The sequence below is a fragment of the Canis aureus genome, chromosome 16 (assembly GCF_053574225.1).
Source record: "Canis aureus isolate CA01 chromosome 16, VMU_Caureus_v.1.0, whole genome shotgun sequence".
NCBI classification, from domain to species: domain Eukaryota; kingdom Metazoa; phylum Chordata; class Mammalia; order Carnivora; family Canidae; genus Canis; species Canis aureus.
This window is the reverse complement of record NC_135626.1, coordinates 35,677,479-35,695,573: the sequence shown is the minus strand read 5'-3', so window position 1 is coordinate 35,695,573 and position 18,095 is coordinate 35,677,479. Positions and strand designations below refer to the sequence as shown.

The following is an 18,095-nucleotide window of genomic DNA, read 5'->3' as shown; positions in this document are numbered from 1 at the left end:
CCTGCCAGTCCTAACCATCACAGTGCAGTTGACCACTCTCAAATCAGCCCTAAGCGGGAACATCCCCTGCATTCAGCGCACACACACACATGCCAGCCACAGCAGCTCTTCATTCCTTGAGCAGACACATGTTGTCAACAAAGCATGTGCTAGTTGCCATTCCCAGAACAATACAGGCCTGGCCATCTCTAGAAGAAAAAAAAAAAAAAAAACACCTTCTTCCCAAAACATTACCCTATTTATTTACTATGTCTTGACGATCGAAGTTAAATATTACAACAAAATAAATGAAATGCCCACACACCATTATGTATCTAATCAACTGAGGGAAAAAAAGCACCACTCAGGTATTACTGAGGGTACACGGGAGATGCAGATCAGGAAAACACTATGATAACGATGCTTGAACATGGGGATAATCAAAGACAGACTCACGCAGGGCCATCCTGAGAACATGGTTATGGAAAGAACCCTTCCCCAAAAGCAAAAGCACATTCCTTTGATTGGCACAAGCCATTCCTGACAATGGATCCGCAATGACAGGGGCTGCTCTGGCAATCAGGAAGTGTGTGTGTGTTGTGGGGGAGGGATGTACTAAATGTGATCAAAGACTGGCCCTCTTCAAAGAAGAGCATATGGGATCTCAAATCGTGCAGACAAGACTTCGAGGATGAGGCAGGGGCATTTATCATTTGTACAGGAGACATCCCTCTACAATGAACATGTTATGTGCAGATGTAACGGGGGTGTCACTACCTTTAGTGTTTCCCATCTAAGAATCTTAAGTAGAGTCTGATTGGAGGGGAGGAGAAGGTGGGGGGTGGAGAAAGGTCTGCATTACCCTCTGGGGTGAGTGTTGGGCGGGTGTACACTGGATGCATTTTATCTCAGGCAGCACAATACTCCCAGGGGTTGGAGGTTTGGGCGCAACCGCAGGGCCGGGGAGGCAAAGGGTGCAAGCCGCCAGCTGCAGGGCAGGGGAATGCTCGCAGGAGGACCGGTGCAAAGCCTCCCTCGGCCCGCTAACCCAGTCAACCCCAGCCTCCCCTCGTGTCTCGAGGCGAGCGGGCTCTCGGCAAAACTGGAGCCCGCCTGGGTCCGGGATGGGGAGGCACAAGCGGGCGCCCCCGGCCCGAGCTCGCGGCCAGAGGAGCGCAGCGCCCCGGGCCTCCCCGCCGGATGGGGGCTGCTCCGGCCTAGTGCACGCAGCTGCCTCGGCGAAGGGTTAACCCGGCGCCCGAGCCCCGGCCGGCCCGGCGGGCAGCGGGGAGGAAGGGCTGCTGCAAGGGGCGCAGCCGCGACTGTGGCGTGTGCGTGGGGGGCAGGGGCTTCTACTCACCCTGGCCGGCCGCCTCCGCCTCCGCCGCCCCGACCGCCGCCTCGGCGGTCCATCCCTGCGGCGGGGGGCCTGCAGCCGCGGCGCTCGAGTAACAACCGCCGGCCGGGCCGGCCCCTCCCCCCCGCCCAACGTCTGTCCTCAGGGCCGCTCCGCAGACCCGGCCTCGGCCGCCGCCGCCGCCGCCGCCGCCGCCGCCGCCGCAGCGCTACGTGGCCGCCGCTCCGACGTCTCGCGACTCCCTTCCGAGCGCGCGAGGGCGAGCGGGGCCGGCGGGGCGGGCGGGCGGCGCGCGGGGAGGGAGGGAGGGAGGCAGGGAGGCAGGGGAGGGGGTGTGCGTGTGTGCTTGTGAGTGCGGAGCCGGGGGCAGGGAGGGAGGGCGAGCGGCGGCGAGAGCGCGCGCGCGCCCGCGTCCCTCGCCCGCCCCCCCGCGTCCCCCCCCCGCCCAACGGGGAGCCGACACCTCCCTCCGCCCGCCCCCCTGGCATCCCGGCCGCTGGGCGCGGCGGCGCGCATGCGCAGCCCCTCGGGCCGGCCCCGGCGCACCTTTTCTCCCCGCTGCCACAATGTGAGCGCCCCGCCGCCCAGATAACCGCCGACTCCCGCTCCACCCCCGCCCTCCCCCACTCCGCCCACTGCCGAGCGCCCAGGTAAAGGCGTGCACTGCGCGTGCGCGCCGCTCGCCCTGGGTCTGGGGGCGTGGTTGCTGAAAGGAAGCCAAGACGCCGAGTGGGAGGGAGCCTGGGGCGGAGGGCGCGAGCCTCCCCGAAGTAGGGGCGGGGTAGGATTAAGGCAAGGTGAAGTGAAAAAGGGGGGGACGAAGTAGGAAAGTGGGCCCGAGTGAGACTTAGAAGCAAAGGAGCCTTCTTCGGCTTATGAAGCGAAATGTAAAAAAAATCTTGACTGTGGCCTCTGGTGCTGGAGGGTAGGGTGAGTGACAGAAGGCAGAAATGAAGGAGGCAAAAGAGAAGCAGGAGTGTGTGTGTGTGTGTGTGGGGGGGGGTCATCCGCCGGGGAAATGGAACAGCTAATAAAAACTAGAGAAATTTAGAGATTGCCAGAGTGATCAGAAAAACAAATTTAGAGCCGCGTTTGTTCTGTGGCCAGGAATAGGAAAGGGGATATGTGTGTGTGCTTGAGACATTGAGCTGCTGCAAGAAAGGAACCCTCCATTGAAAGTATTACAGCATTATGACTAATTAGCTATTAATCATTAATATAATTAATGGTACTATTAGCTAACAAGGTAGCATTTGTCCGAGTTCCAAGCCAAGAGAGGGTGTCCATAATTGCAAGTGCTTGGAGTACAGAGAGGGGAAGTGAGGCAGGCAAGGTGAAGGCCTTAGGGGGCTGGAGAGGACCCAAGACAGCAACTTGGAGGGTCAGCATGACCCTCTCCCACCATAAACCATACTTCCCTGATGTTCCCTAAATCTTCTCTCCATTGGAACTCCTCATCCTCTTTCCATTATTAGCAGCACCCTTAACAAATGTCTCTGTCTTAAGACCTACCTCTCTACACCTTTTCAATACAGATGCGGCTACTTCTCTAAAATAGCCACTCCTCCCCCTCCCTTAAAAAAATCCCTGTAGCAAGTAAGATGACCTGAATCTGGGATAGGGTTAGGGAAGAGATTGGAACTTGATACACAGAAGGGTTCCAGGGCTAGCTAGCTCTGTCCTTGGCCCCTTCCGAAAACAGATGCTCGGTCTTTATTATACTTGGACTCCACACTCCAGGGAGTGTAATTTGGCACCTTCGGGTTGTGTTCCTCAATAGTGAGTGTCTTCGGTGGATAAACACTAAAAGTGACATCATAATTCAGCAGGTAGAGAGAAATATTCAGGCAGAGCAGGAGGAAATAAGCATACATAAGTAATAAAAAGAAAGACTTAGGGGTGCCTGGCTGGCCCAGTTGGTAGAGAACGCGGCCCTTGATCTCAGGGTTGTAAGTTTGAGCCCCACCTTGGGTATAGAGATTACTTAAATAAATAAGTAAAAAAAAATTTTTTTTTTTAAAGTAAGACTTAGATTTAATGTAAGAAAGAACTACTTGGCCTCCACAGGGACTGGTGAGCCCAAAACATCTGACTGAGAGGTAGTTTCGCCTCTTTGTGCTTTTAGGACATTTAATCCGTTCCCTACTCTGCCCTGACAGGCAGACCAGTGTGCAGAGCTATGGCTAAAGAAGCAAGGTAACCTTCCAGGTATCTATGACTCTACACCCACAGGCCAACCCTCTGAAGGGCTCCTAGTAATTAGAATAGTAATATTATTACCTTCCACCTGACGAGTGCTTTATGATTTCTGCAGGGAGGTTATGTCCATTATCTCATGAGATCTTCCAACAACCCTGTGAGGCAGGCAGGGCAGGTATTATTCCCAATGAAGGAAATTTGGGCCAAGGAATGTTAAATGGCTCAGTCAACCACTCAACCCAGAAAACAATGGAGGGTTTGACTCTGAAAGACTGCTACATATTCCTGTGGGTAAAAACAGGTAGCCTTGGCATGTGATAGAGAATAATTTTAATGTTCAATTCTACATTTTTATCTCCTTTCTTTCATGTTTTTCCCCCCTTTTCTTCTCTCCAGGACCCTAGGACTTGCCCTTGTGTATCTGAAGCTTTGGTGACCAGTACTTTGGAAGGCCTTGGGCCACAGGGCTGGTAAGGATATCTCAGTTCCTCTGTTTCCCTCAACTCTCCCTTTTCATGCGTTTACCCACAGAAGGGGGCTGCCAATCAGTGTCCTCATTTGACATGTCATAAGAAGAGGGCATTTGCCCTCAGCCAGACTGCTAATCCCAAGTCTCTCTTCTTTAGCTGCTGGCACGACACCTGACAGTCATTGCAAGCAACATTTAGCACCCACACCTGGCCTTACTGGATGTAAGATCAGGCTTCAGTCATCCCCGGTATTCTGGCCTTGGATTGTTTTTCACTGATTTCTTCATTAAGGCAGTGGACAAAACCCAGTAGAAGCCATTTCTTAAAAAAAGTTTTAGTATACACACACACGCACACACACACACAGAGGAATATTACTCAACCATAAAAGGGATGAGATCTTGCCATTTATAACAAGTGGGAACCTAGGGTATTATGCCGAGTAAACTAAGTCAGAGAAAGACAAATACCATATAATATCACTTAGAAGTAGAATCTAAAATCAAAACAAATGAATAAACAAACAAAAAGTAGAATCAGACCAAAAATTCAGAGAACAAACTGATGGTAACCAGAGGGAAAGAAATGCGGGCTTGAGCAAGATGGAGGGAGGGAAGTAGGAGATATAGGCTTCTGTTTATGGAATGAATAAGTCACAGGAATAAAAGTCACAGCATAGGGAATATAGTCAATGATGCTGTAAGTAGGATTGTATGGTGACAGATGCTAGCTACACTCATGGTGAGCACAGTATAAGGTAGAGAGAAGCTGAATTGCTATGTTGTATACCTGAAACTAGTGTAACATTGTCAACTATATTCAAATACATAAATAAATAAACAAGTTTTATTTAAAAAATGTGCTTTTAAAGATTTTATTTATTTACTCATGAGAGACACACAGAGGCAGAGACATTGGCATAGAGAGAGAAGCAGGCTCCCTGCAAGACTTGTTCCCAGGACCCTGGGACCACCACCGGAGCCAAAGGCAGATGCTCAACCACTGAGCCACCCAGGTGCCCCTAAATAAAAAGTTTTAGTATAAAGTTCTGCACACTTTGACAGTTCTGAAAACCTTCAAAGATTTCATTTAAATAGCAGTATACATATATGGTTCTTGGATGGTCTGATACAAGCTCCCTGCTCACTGCATTTCCTCACTCCCCAAACTTGCAGGAGTAAACCCACTGTTAGTGATAGTTTTTACCACCTGTATTTAAACAGGGGTAGTGGCTGTGGCTCCCTGTCACCTCATTAATATAACCCAGTCCCTGTACACTAGACTGGGGGTGGGGGCCCTGGCCATGGGCTCATAGGTTCTCATACTTGCAGTGCTGCAACCTTTGCTCAAATCCCTTTACCTTTTACACTTTGTAAAAAAAAAAGATGGGATTATCCGGCTTTTAGAGTCTTCCAGGTCTGATACCTAGGATTCTATTCTAGAAAGTTGACTTTGTTTGCTAATATCTTGCAATACCACTCCTTTGCTAAGAATCACTATCCAGTTCCTATTGTTTAGCCCTTCCTACAAGAAACTGCCCCCTTTACAGAATAGATAAAGCTGGCCTGGACTCTCCTGCTTTATCCACTTTTTCTCTAAGTGATGGTGTTTATAGATAGCTCAGAAAGCTGGACTTTTGGCTTTTCTGCCATAGGGCTTGCATGCATACGTGCCCTCATGCAGTGTGTATGTATGTTTATGTCCAATCTTAAAGGGATTCACTTTCAAGGCACTTTCACTCTGTGCCCCCTCACTTCCTACCACCCCTGCTTGAATTCTAGTGAAGAAGCAAAATAAATGCCAGGATGTCCTAGAAGAAAAAGAGAAGACACCCTAAAGTCCAGATCCATGAATGCAGCTGTTTTGGTTGGGGATAGAGATGAGGGAGGCTATTGGGATAGCCAGTGTCCCTTTGGTCAAAGCCTGGTTTCAGCTGCAGCATGGCCTGGGCCATCATTTGGCTCATAGCCCTCTACAGCTATGGTCTCTGTACATCAAAATGCATTTTATAATTCTTTAAAAGCCATGTTCATGTGACAATTTCTACAAATCTTTAGTCTACATTACCTCATTTCATCCTTCCCTCAATGCTGGTAGGTAGGAAGGGCAGAAAATGATGTTTCCATAAAAAAAAAAACAGACTTTATTTATTTGATAGAGAAAAAGTGAGCAGAGGAGGGGCCTGGGAGAGAGAGAGAATCCTTAAGCAGACTCCGTGCAGAGCTTGGAGCCTGATTCGGGGCTCTATCCCACAACCCTGAGATCGTGACCTGAGCCAAAATCAAGAGTTGGATTCTCAGGATGCCTGGGTGGCTCAGCAGTTGAGCGTCTGCCTTCAGCCCAGTTCGTGATCTGGGGTTCGGGGATTGAGTCTTTTTTTTTTTTTCTTTAAGATTTTATTTATTTATTTATTTATTTGAGAGAGAGAGAGAGAGAGAGAGAAAGGCAGAGGCATAAGCGGAGGGAGAAGCAGGCTCCATGCAGGGAGCCTGAAGTGGGACTTGATCCTGAGTCTCCAGGATGATGCCCTGGGCTGAAGGCAGCGCTAAACCGCTAGCCCCCCCCCCCCCCCCCCCCCCCCCCGGGCTGCCCCGGGATTGAGTCTTGAGTCCTGCATCAGGCTCCCTGCATGGAGCCTGCTTCTCTTTCTGCCTATGTCTCTGTCTCTCTCTGTCTCTCTCTCATGAATAAATAAATAAAATCTTAAAAAAAAAAAGAAAGTTGGATTCTCAGCTGACTGAGCCACCCAGGCACCCCCTGCCCATTTTCTTTCTCTTTTCTTTTCTTTTCTTTCTTTCTTTCTTCTTTCTTCTTTCTCTTTCTTTCTTTCTAACAGCAAATAATAACGAGGCCTGGATTTTAAGGGTCACATGGCCAGAACTAAAACTTGGGTCTCCAGGATCCAAGTCCTGGACTTATGACACTGTGCTGCAGCCCTTTGCTGGATACCATACAAAGCAAAATGAACAGAACAGATGTGATCTCTGCTCTCTGGAAGTTTGGACTCCAATGGACAGCCACAATTCAAGCAAACATGAAGGGACAAAATTATTCACAGTCAATTCACATATGCCAGTAAATAAGTGAGTTAAATAGATCAGGAAAGCTATGTTTACTTGGTCTACTTTTTTTTTTTTTTTTTTTAATTTCTTGTTAGAAAGGGCAATGTTAATGAGGCTAAAGTCTTAGGCTTGTCCTATCCTAACTTGGTTTGCATATGAAAAAGTACTGTAGTAGTGCTGCAGGCTCTTTCATTCTTTTGGCTCTTTGTCTTCCACATTGTGTCAGCTTTCCCGGAACATATACCAAGTGTCACACAAGGTGGGACTCAAGAATCATTACTATGAAATTATCTCTGCCCTTAAGTGACATCTTCAAACCTTTTCCTAAAGCAAAAGCTTCCATTCAGTCTGCCTCTACCATCTCTACTGTTGGAAAAAGGACAGATCCACTCAGTGCCCATCCTATTGTTAGAAGGCCTGAGATTCATCTTTATCCAAGCAAGACAGCCTGTTAGGACAGCGCAGAGGGGGACTTGGAATTTGAGGGGCATTGGTATGATCCCAGAGAAGCAAGGCCACCACCACCTCACCTGCAACAGCTTAACTTCCACGTATTTAAGCCAAGGCAGAGAGGACTTAGGTTACGGAATGTGGGCAGCTGAGGGCAGGAACCCCAGCGGGAGAACATCCTCCTATCTGGAACTATAGCAGCCCAATTCCTCCCCTGGGGGTTCTGCCTCAGGGTCTGTCTCCAGCACTGTGATCTAAGGTAGTTAGGTCCGAATTGTGTTTGAGTCTTTAAAGAGGCTCTCGGATTCTTTTAGGCAGCTTAATTATTGTCTGTAATTGATGTGACATGTGCCCCAGAGGCATGCACTGAGGTCCAATTGAAGTGATGGTTTTTTAAAAATTGGAATTAATTAATTAAAGAAGGCAGCTGTACTGGGCTGTGAGTTAGTGCCAAGCTCTGTAACCCTAAACCAGCCAACCCACCCAACCGGCCTCACCACCTGAGGTACAATCCTGAGGTTCTCACGGAGGTGGGATGGGAGACCCAGGACGCGGTGCAGGAAATGAGGGCTGCAAAGGGGGAAGTTGGGGGAGGGGGCTGTGAGTCAGGGGACCCTCTCTTAACTTTCATAACCCTCAAAAATCTCGAGAACTGTTTGGGTACCAAAAGAAGTGTGTGTGAGTGGCTAGGGAACTGCGGAAAGGGAAGACAAGGTTCAAGGATGTATGTGAGATGATAGGGAGGGGCAGTCAAGGGGCAGGAGGGTGTTTGGGGCTGGTACGGGATGCGGGGGAGGAGCTGTTGGCAGGAGCGAAGCAAGACAGACCTGCTCGGGTAAGGACTAGGAAGACTGGGGGTGGAGAGGACCCTGTGGGTGGAGCTCCGAGGAGGTAGGGCCCGGATGTGGGGGCGGGAACATGGAGCCTGGGGCCTCTGGCATTCAGAGGAAGTATTAATTAAACCCCTGACCTGAGGTGGTTAACAAAGCTGTGGCAACTTTTCTATGAGTTGAGTTAATAACAATAATAACAATAATAATAACAATTAACGATAATGAGACCTTATCTGCAGCAAGTTGTTCCTAGAGCTTTGTAGGCATTAAGTCATTAATTCCCTGGCCCCTCGGGCCACCTTTTTCTGGAAGTAATGGGAATCCAAGAGGACACAATCTTTGCACTGTTGGGCCTGTTGCCACTGGCTGGACAGGTTAGTTCATTTACAAAGGGAGAAAATCCAAGGTTCTTTAGGGCTTCATGAACTTTAATAAGTTTTTGCATTTATTTAGAAATGGTATTTAAACGGGATGAGTACAGAAATGTAGAACTCAGTCACCAGAAATGCCTAACCAACTTTGATGTGAAAACTCAATCCCAGGACCCCGGGATCATGACCTGAGCCGAAGGCTCAACCACTGAGCCACCCAGGTACCCCTGATGTGAAAACTCAAGCCCTCCCTGAGAGCATCAGGTTGAATAGTGTCTGACAGTGGAGAGTGACCTGGGGATGACCAGGAAGTGACCTGGAAGTGACCAGTGACCATCTGTGAAGCCCTAACTAGTGGCAAGGCTGAGCCTCTGCTGCAAACAAGGTAAATTGGAGGACTCCAGGTGGCTACCCTCCACAGACCAAGGAGGGAAATTTAGAGCAAAGACCCAAGGCCAGTAAAAAAAGGAGGGTTATCCTACATTGGGGGGGGGGGGGTCACAAGGGACTGAGCCTGGGAGCCAAACCCTTGGGCATACCTGAGTGCCAACAATGGCCAGCTTTGTAGATTTCAACTGTTATTTCATTTTATGTGTTTCGCATAACAGTGAGTACTTCAAATTATATGCACCCAGTCCAAAGACAGGCTTTCATTTGCATCCCATAAACCGTGAGAGTCATCATCATTCTCCTAGTCAAGATCAAAGACAATTAGACCTTGCATTGTGCAGCACATTTTTAAACAAATAATCTCAATATACGTAAACAAGGTATCCTGGTGGTCTTTAGGTTTTTCTCTCCATTAATAAAGGAGACATGTGAGATCCAGAGCAGGAGCTGAGCTTGTCTGAATCTCAGAGTTGAGCAGCAGAAGAATCTGTGTTCATGACAGTGAAATAAGAGGGATGAGACTTCATTCTCCTGACCCTTGCTATCCTTCCAGAACCATAGCCTTCCTTCCCTTTCCTGTGCCACTTCAGAAAAAGTCACCTGCAAGTACTAGAACTTTCAGAACTTTGAAGACTGCATCAAAGAGCATACAGTAAAGTGTTACACGGTGAAGTTGAGAAGAGAATGTTCTGGTTAACAAAATAATCTGGTTAACAAAGTAGTACCTAACACTTAGTACTAAATACTAAAATAATCATTGTTTATCTGAAGTTCAGATTAATTGGTTGTCTTATATATTTATTTATTCATGAGAGACACACACACAGAGAGAGGTAGAGACAGAAGCAGGCTCCATGCAAGGAGCCCGACATGGGACTCGATCCCGAGGCAGCACTAAACCGTTGAGCCACCCGGGCTGCCCGGTTGTCTTATATCTTATCTGGCAACCCTACTTGTAGGTAAACTGCTGGGAGGTTCATATCCAACAACAGGCAGGAAAGAAATATTTCACATAGAAGTAAATGGTCATTTCAGAGATCTCACAGAAGAACGCTTAAGACAAACTGTCATCAACTCTTTAGTATTATCCAACACCCAGACAGAAACCCAGCATAAAATGGGAACAGATCAGGGGAGCCTCTATCCTTCATGTCTTTATGCCAACAGAGAGGAAGAAGCAATGTTCCACAGAGCAGTGTGCCATTCCGAGGAGCTGCATGTTTCCTCTGGTCCCGAGAATCCCCTGGTGCTTGGATACCTCCTTCCCTATCATGCAGATGGTCCTGGGGGAAATGGGCCCCCTAGGGGGCTAGGTTTTGTTTTTCATCACATTGACTATGAATGGCCTTTTCTTGATCAGGTCGCTATTCTTAGCACTTACCGAGCACCAAGGTGTTCCCAATTTGTTGAGTGCTTTCCACTGTCCTGTTTCACTTCTATTATCCCATATAATCCTTCCTACTGCCCTTTTGTGGGAGGCAGTCCCATTTTATACATAAGAAAACCGAGGCAGAGAAAAATGAAGTAGGAAATGATCCAAGGTTACAGAATTCTTTCACAATGGACTCAGGATTCAGCCCAGATTTAGACCTTTGAGCCTGCTGTTTTAACCTTGAAGCCTAAGACCCCAATTCAGTCACCCCAGCCTTCTCAAAATTCTTCAATGGTTTCTGTGGTAAGCAGAACCATGGCTCCCTAAAGATGTCCGTATTCTTTTTTAAATTTATTTTTTATTTTTTATTTTTGGAGTTCAATTTGCCAACATATAGCATAACACCCAGTGCTCATCCCGCCAAGTGCCCCCCTCAGTGCCATCACCCAAGATGTCCGTATTCTAAAGATATCCACATCCTAATTCCTGGCATCTGTGAATATGGTACTTTACTTGGCAAAATGGACTTAGCAGGTGGGGTTAAGTTAAGGATCCTGAGATGTAGACTTCATCCTGGATTATCTAGTGGGTCCAGTGTAATCACCAAGGTCCTTAGAAGAAAGAGACAGGAGCATTAGAGCCAGAGAGGGAGATGTGGCATGGAAGCAAGGGTCCGAATGAGGTGAGTGCCAGCTCTGAAGATGGGAGAGGAACATGAGCCAAGGAGTGTGGGCAGCTTCTAGAAATGAGTAGGCCAAGAACTGATCTCCCCTAGAGCCACCAAAAGGAACACCACCTGCCGACACCTTGATTTTGGCCTTGCCAAACATGTGACCACCAGAACTGTAGGATAATAAATCTGTGTTGTTTTAAGCCACTACGTTGGTTGTAATGTGTTACAGCAGCAGTAGAAAACTAATACAGCTCCCCATTACTTACAGGGAAACGAGAGCTACTCTCTAAGGCATTTAAGGGCTTTGGATTATCTGCCCCCCACCCCCTACCCTCTGCCTGCCAAACTTTCCATGCTGAACTTCTCTAGGAGCCTCACAAGGTCTCTCTTACTCCCCGTGCATTTGCATGTGCTGTTTCTTCCACCTGGAACACCGGCTCCTCACTTGTTTGTCTGGCAAAGTTCTCATCCTTTCCGTCTCAGATCAAACAATACCTCCTCTGTGGAGCCTTTCCTGGGGCTCCTTTCCTGCATTTCATATGCACTCCCATTAAAGGACCTGTTTTTCCCTCCCTGGACTATAAGCCATTTGAGGGCACGGGATCTTTCTCCTCACCTTTGAACTCCCTTTGCATCCCGCATGGTCCCTGGTATGTGAAATAAAGGTCCCTAGAGACTAGAGCTTTTATCCTGACCTGCACCTTGGATGTGTTGCAACCCCTCCAGCCACATCTCTCCTTTGATAACAACCACTGGGGGAGACTTCCCATCCCTCGCCTCCCCTTCCCTCCCCTTCCCTCCCCTTCCCTCCCCTTCCCTCCCCTTCCCTCCCCCTTCCCTCCCCTTCCCTCCCCTCCTTCCCCTTCCTTCCCCTCTCCTCCCCTTCCCTCCCCTTTCCTAGTGAGAGATGAAGAATGAAGGAAATCAGGCATGGCAGTGTTTCAAATTCACAAAAGAAAAAGGCACAAATCGGGGTGCCTGAGTGGTTCAGTCGGTTGAGGGTCTGCCTTTGGTTCGGGTCATGGTCTTGGGGTGCTGGGATCAAGCCCCGCATTGGATTCCCTGCTCAGTGGGGAGTATGCGTCTCCCTCTGCCTCTAATCTCCTGCTTATTCTTTCCCTTCTTTGTCAAATAAATAAATTAAAATATTTTTTAAAAAAGAAAGAAAAAGGCACAAATCAAAGTTTTATAATAGTCCCATCATATCCACAGTGTAAAATGCTTCTTCTCCAGGTCTCGATTTCTTCAGCTGGAAAATGGATCTAGAGACAAGCAGCACAGGAACAGGAGCTGCAGTGGCTTCAAACCTCATAGTATCCCCCCACCACCACCCCATCCATGGCCCTGCTCTTCACTCTCAAGTGAATTCCCAGGTGTTGGTTGCTGGAGATCTTGGGGGAGCCTTTCCCACATTCTTTGGTTTCATGGTTTCTCTGTAATAGGCACGCCAATGTCGGGTATCATCTTGAGCAAAGGTTTCCCCACAGTCACTGCATTCATGTAACTGAGTTCCGGAATACTGAGTCAGATGCACCTACCGAGCCTCCAAACTCACCTGAGGGTTCTCCCATGGACACATCAGATACAAAATTTCTTTCCAGCAGGAATTCTCTGATGTTGTATATGATGGTTACTCCACCCAAATAAAGGCTTATTCACATTTATTACACTTATGAAACTATTCCCTGTATGAATTCTCGGATGTTTAATGAGAAGTAAATGGCAAATGGATGTCTTGATAAAGGCCTATTACGTACCCAGCCCTGTGCTCAGTGTTCGGAAGGAGTTCAAAACGTAAGGAACGGCCTCTGCTCTGTAGAAGTTTGCAACCTGGTTGAGGAGACAAGATTCGTGTGCATGAAAAAGCGGGGGAGCACGAGATGCTGTGTAATCATACCAGGCTACGGAGTTTAATGGAATTAAATGAGAATTCAGAGAAAGGAGCATTTGACCAGAGATTAGGGAAAAGATGGCATGAAGGATGATGCTAGGCTTTGGCTCCACCTGAAAGGATGATAGGGCTGAGGCTGGAGGACAGAAGAGGAAGGGGTTTGGGATGTGGCTTTAGAGGGATGAAGACATACTTCTGTAGGAACTCACTGGTTTGGATTCTGGAGGAGAGAGGGAGAGAGGGACGGAGGGAAAGGGGGGGAGGGAAAGAGGGAGGGAGGGAGGGAAGAAAGAAGGAAGGAAAGGAGGGAAGAAAGAAGGAAGGAAAGAAGGAAGGAAACTTTCCAATATAGTGAGTTGCTCCTCCATTTTGGAAACTCCCACAGATTTACATCAATAAAATTTGAAAATTTTATTTCTCTACTGCTTTTCTTATTATAGACCTCCAACCACTTTCACTTTTACCGGGCACACCTAAAAAGGAACCCTCTAGCACTACAATTTATATGCACGGCCCTGTCCCCCACCCACCCCCAACATTCTTGGGGCCCATTTTAGTTCCTTGACCCTGCATATCACCCCAGGTGACAGAGGCACCAAGTGGGGAGAAATGGTCACCCAGGAGAGTGCCCCAGGCAGACACCCCTCCCCAGCCCTTCTGACCCTCTGAAACAGTCCCACCTGGGAGGTTGACACTAAGAGAGTAGAGTCATCGAATCCAAAGGCTTTTTACTTATGTCGGTTTTATAGATTTTCTGGAGCATTTGGAGTAGGGAGCACTTTATGACTCCTTGTTTTCTCCATTCTGCAGAGGGCGGCCGACAAGCAAGAGGGTGGAATTTGCAGTGTCTGTCTCGTCTGGGTGAGACAGTTGGAAGACGTTTCTACCAATTATAGTGGTTAAACACTGACTCAACAGCCAACAACCTCATGAGGTGTCAGAGCCTTCATTCATGGACAAGTTTCAAAATGAGACAGGATAGCACAACCCATCATGGGCAGTGCCGTCAGAGAAGAGAGGAGAGTGGATTTCACACACAACAAGGTGGTTGTTTTCTGGATGGATCTCACCTCTCAGTGGGGGTGGTGGGGGGACAGAATGGGGGCTGGTGCTTTTTTTTGGGGTCTTACCACGTGGACATCCTGTGGGAATATTCCCCCCTCCTCAGCAAGATACACTCTGCTCTGTGAAGAATCCAGGCCGGAGTACAAGAGATCTATGAAGCTGCCGTGGAAGTCCAGCCCAGACGCTCGGGCCCTGGGTGGCCATCCAGTCTGACCACACACACCCCATTCTACTTTCAGCATTGGTGTCTGTCCTCCCTGAGAGTTCATGGGCTCCCCCAGGGCAGGAGGCATCCTAGTCACATCAGAGCCAGCTCAGTACCTGTCACAGTGCCTGGTACACAGCTGCCGTTCAGTAAATGTTTGCTCAATAAATCAACTATAAACTTGGAAATAGTTCCCTTAAAGAGCTCCTCGCTCTTGTTCAGAAGTAGAGTTGTACTGCAAACGCTGGTGTGCTGGGGATGGGAAGGGACACTGTTGGGTAATAATAATAATAATAATAATAGTTAGAAACACGTGGCAGGCCTTGGGAAAGAGCCCAAAAGTTCACATTGTATCTGCTAAACAATAGGGAGCCAGTGCAGGTTCTTTGGGTCACCCACAGGAGCAGGCAAACAGGTAGAGGCTTTAACAGGCTGCATTTGGCCTGGAAGAGGGTAGGGTCACCAAAGAACAGTGCCTCTTGGAGTGACCTGATCACTGTGGCAAGCTCAAGAGCTGACTTTTGTGGCTGGAAGCTGAATGGTTCAGCTGGGTGGGTGTCGAGATGAGCGCAGTTCCCATGTGAATGTGGAGAGGTGGCCGTTGGAACAGCAGAGGCCAGTGCAGTCACAGCCAAGGAGGGCCAGGGAGGAAGAAGATGCCTTGGGAATTCTGGTGTCATATTCTGTGGAGTGGAGGTGAAGCCAAAAGGGAAGATTTGTCTTTCTCCAGAGAGAGTTTCCTGAGGACAGAGGACATGTCTTTTTTTTTTTTTTTTTAGTTTATTTGTTTGTTAATCTGTACACCCAACTTGAGACTCAAACTCACAACCCTGAGATCAAGAGTTGCCTGCTCTTCCAACTGAGCCAACCAGGGACCCCAGACAGAGGCCATGTCTAATGTATCTACACTCACAGCTCCAAGCAGAGTGCCTTGCACATAATAGCTGCTAAATAAACACTTGATAAAGCAATGCTTGGCTGGTTGGCTGACTCTGGGAGGCACTGAGGATCTGAGAGCCTGTGGAGGCCCCCAGGAATCTCGGCTCCAGATTCCATGGTCTATTCTTCTGTGTCATCTCACCTCTGTTTTAAGCCAAAAGATGTTCCCAAAGATTGCTACTCTCTAGGTGGACAGCAAATAGCAGAGAAGGTGACTCTGGCAACTACAGGCTGAGTCTCAGCCTGCAGCTTTTCAGGCCACGCCCTCACTTCTCTTGGGGCTCCCAACTGCTAGACTGGGTCCATGCATTTTATAGGGTCCCGCTCAGTCCCCCACCCAAGCATCAGGTCATCATTCACATTTTCTTCCAGTCTTTCTCTCTTTGATCTCATCTTGGCAAACAGTGGCATGTCACCACAGGAGACTAGGGTGAACAAATGCAAACACACACACACACATGCACACACACATGCACACACACATGCACACACACACACACACCACTTTCCTTGTCTCTGAGCCATTGTCTGTCCCTCTGCCTATAGGCCTGGCCCATCTTTACAAGACTGTTCCCCTCCTGGGATGCTGAACATGGCCTCTGATGTGAGAGCGCTGGGCATTTTGCACGTCTGCAGTGCTGGCCTCCCTCAGGGGGTTGGGAAGATCCACCCATATGGCAGGACCTTCCAGGGAGACGCGAAACCAAGAGCCTGACCTCATGATGCCCGCAGCATCTGGCAAGGAGGGTACCCACTCTGCTGTCCTGGCCACAGTCCAGTTCTCTTTGCTAGAATCTACACCTTCCCTGGCTCCCCTCCAAGCTGACAAGATCTGCCCCAGTTGGGGAAGGATAAGCATGGCCTACTGAGTAGCGGATGGGAGGGGAGGGAGGGGTCTCTGCTATAAGACCTAGGTCAAGTTCCCCTGTTCTGTGACTCAGTTTCCCCCTTGGGAAATTCTGCACATGGTTCTAGGGTTAGGAAGCTGTTCAGCACTAACAAGTTCCCTGAACTCACGGGGGAAGAAACCTGCAGTCTTGTTGTGTTCCCTTGCAGCCAGGATCCGCCCGCCCCGCCCCGCCCCGCCCCAGGAGGCCTCGCTAGCTGGTGAGGCTGGGCCAGCCAGGCAGGGTCCTGCAGGATGAAAGCTCGGAGAAGCCAGAGCAGGAATAATAATGATAATCATCAGCTGCGGCGTCTTAACCATCCAGGAATGCAAGGCCCCACGCCCTGTGCGCCTCACACCCCACGACATTCGAAGGGCTCCTCTCCCTTCATTTTATTGCTGTGATCCCACACTCTGCCATTCCCAGCCCAACCCATTTGGGTTCCCAAGGAGCGCAGTCCAGCCCCTGGTTCATCCACCACCCAGGTTCCATGGGAAGATTTGGCTCAACCGGACCTAAGCCAGCAGAGGCTAGAACGCCCAGCTACTCGGAAACTCAGGCTCTGGGCTTTCCCAGAGAAGCGGCCTGCCGCGCCTGGCCCGGAGCGCTTTCCCACAGACCCATCCGTGTCTGGTCACTGAGAGGTCCAGGAACTTTGCCTGTGTCAATACGACTCTGAATTCAAGGCCTGGTTGGCTCACAGACTGACTCGCTAGAGGACCATGGGCAAGCTTTGCTTTGATTTCTTTGGGTTCACTGCCTTGCCTGCCCCCAAAACTTTCCAAGACTCCCCCATTGCTCACTGAAGATGAACTCTGGATCTCATAGTCTAGCGTGTGGCTGTTTAAAATCTGGTTCTAGGGGATCCCTGGGTGGCTCAGTGGTTTGGCGCCTGCCTTTGACCCAGGATGTGATCCTGGAGTCTCGGGATCGAGTCCCATATCGGGCTCCCTGCACAGAGCCTGCTTCTCTCTCTGCTTGTGTCTCTGCCTCTCTCTCTCTCTCTCTCTGTCTCTCATGAATAAATAAATAAAATCTTTTAAAAAAATCTGGTTCTAATCCACTTTTCCAGCTCCACTCTTCTTTTTTACCCACAAGATGCCAGCCGGAAGTAACTACTCACTGTTGCTTTTACATATCCCATGCTTTTTCATTTGGGGCTCCAATCCTTGGGAAATGTCATTTCCTTCATCTACACCTGGCCAGACCCCACCTAGGCTTCAAATTTATTTTTATTTTTTATTTTTATTTTTTATTTTTTTAAAGATTTTATTTATTTATTCATAGACACAGAGAGAGAGGCAGAGACACAGGCAGAAGGAGAGGGAGAAGCAGGCTCCATGCAGTGAGCCCGATGTGGGACTCGATCTCGGGTCTCCAGGATCACACCTCAGGCTGCAGGCGGCGCCAAACCGCTGCACCACCGGGGCTGCCCTCAAATTTTTTTAAATTAAGATTTTATTTTATTTATTCATGAGATAGAGAGGGAGAGAGAGAGAGAGGCAGAGACACAGACAGAGGGAGAATCAGGCTCCATGCAGGAAGCCTGACGTGGGACTCGATCCCTGGTCTCTAAGATCAGGGACTCTATCTCCGGTCTCTAAGATCAGGCCCTGGACTGAAGGTGGCACTAAACTGCTGAGCCACCCGGGCTGCCCCCCACCTAGCCTTCAAAGCCCAAGCCAGAGTTCACTGCCTCCATGAGTACGCCTGATCTTCATCCCCCTTTGGGACGCTGGTTCCCGTTTGTGTGAAACTCTCAAGCTCTGGTGCCCACCTCCTGTGGTGCTTGCCTGCATATTTTTTAAAAAGATTTATTTATTTATTTTAAGATTTTATTTATTTATTAATGAGAGACACACAGAGAGAAGCAGAGACACAGGCAGAGGGAGAAGCAGGCTCCATGCAGGGAACCCGATGTGGGACTCGATCCTGGGTCTCCAGGATCACAC

General features: G+C 49.0%; 1 protein-coding gene and 1 long non-coding RNA gene across 3 annotated transcripts in view; one reads left to right on the top strand and one right to left on the bottom strand.

Moving 5' to 3' along the window:
- The window catches only part of ZNF652 (zinc finger protein 652), a 65,622-nt gene extending 64,146 nt beyond the window's left edge, over nt 1-1,476 (bottom strand). The window contains exon 1 of one of the 2 annotated variants that reach the window (XM_077852838.1): nt 1,340-1,476. The gene's annotated coding sequence lies outside the window, so the exon portion shown is untranslated. The remainder of the gene's footprint in view (nt 1-1,339) is intronic. The other variant, XM_077852839.1, reaches the window with a different exon arrangement.
- A 366-nt stretch (nt 1,477-1,842) lies between these two features.
- LOC144286418 (uncharacterized) lies at nt 1,843-14,505 on the top strand. Its single transcript, XR_013354489.1, has 3 exons — nt 1,843-1,986; nt 3,932-4,005; nt 13,858-14,505. It is a non-coding gene; the product is annotated as an uncharacterized LOC144286418 (long non-coding RNA).
- Nucleotides 14,506-18,095: the final 3,590 nt, after the last annotated feature.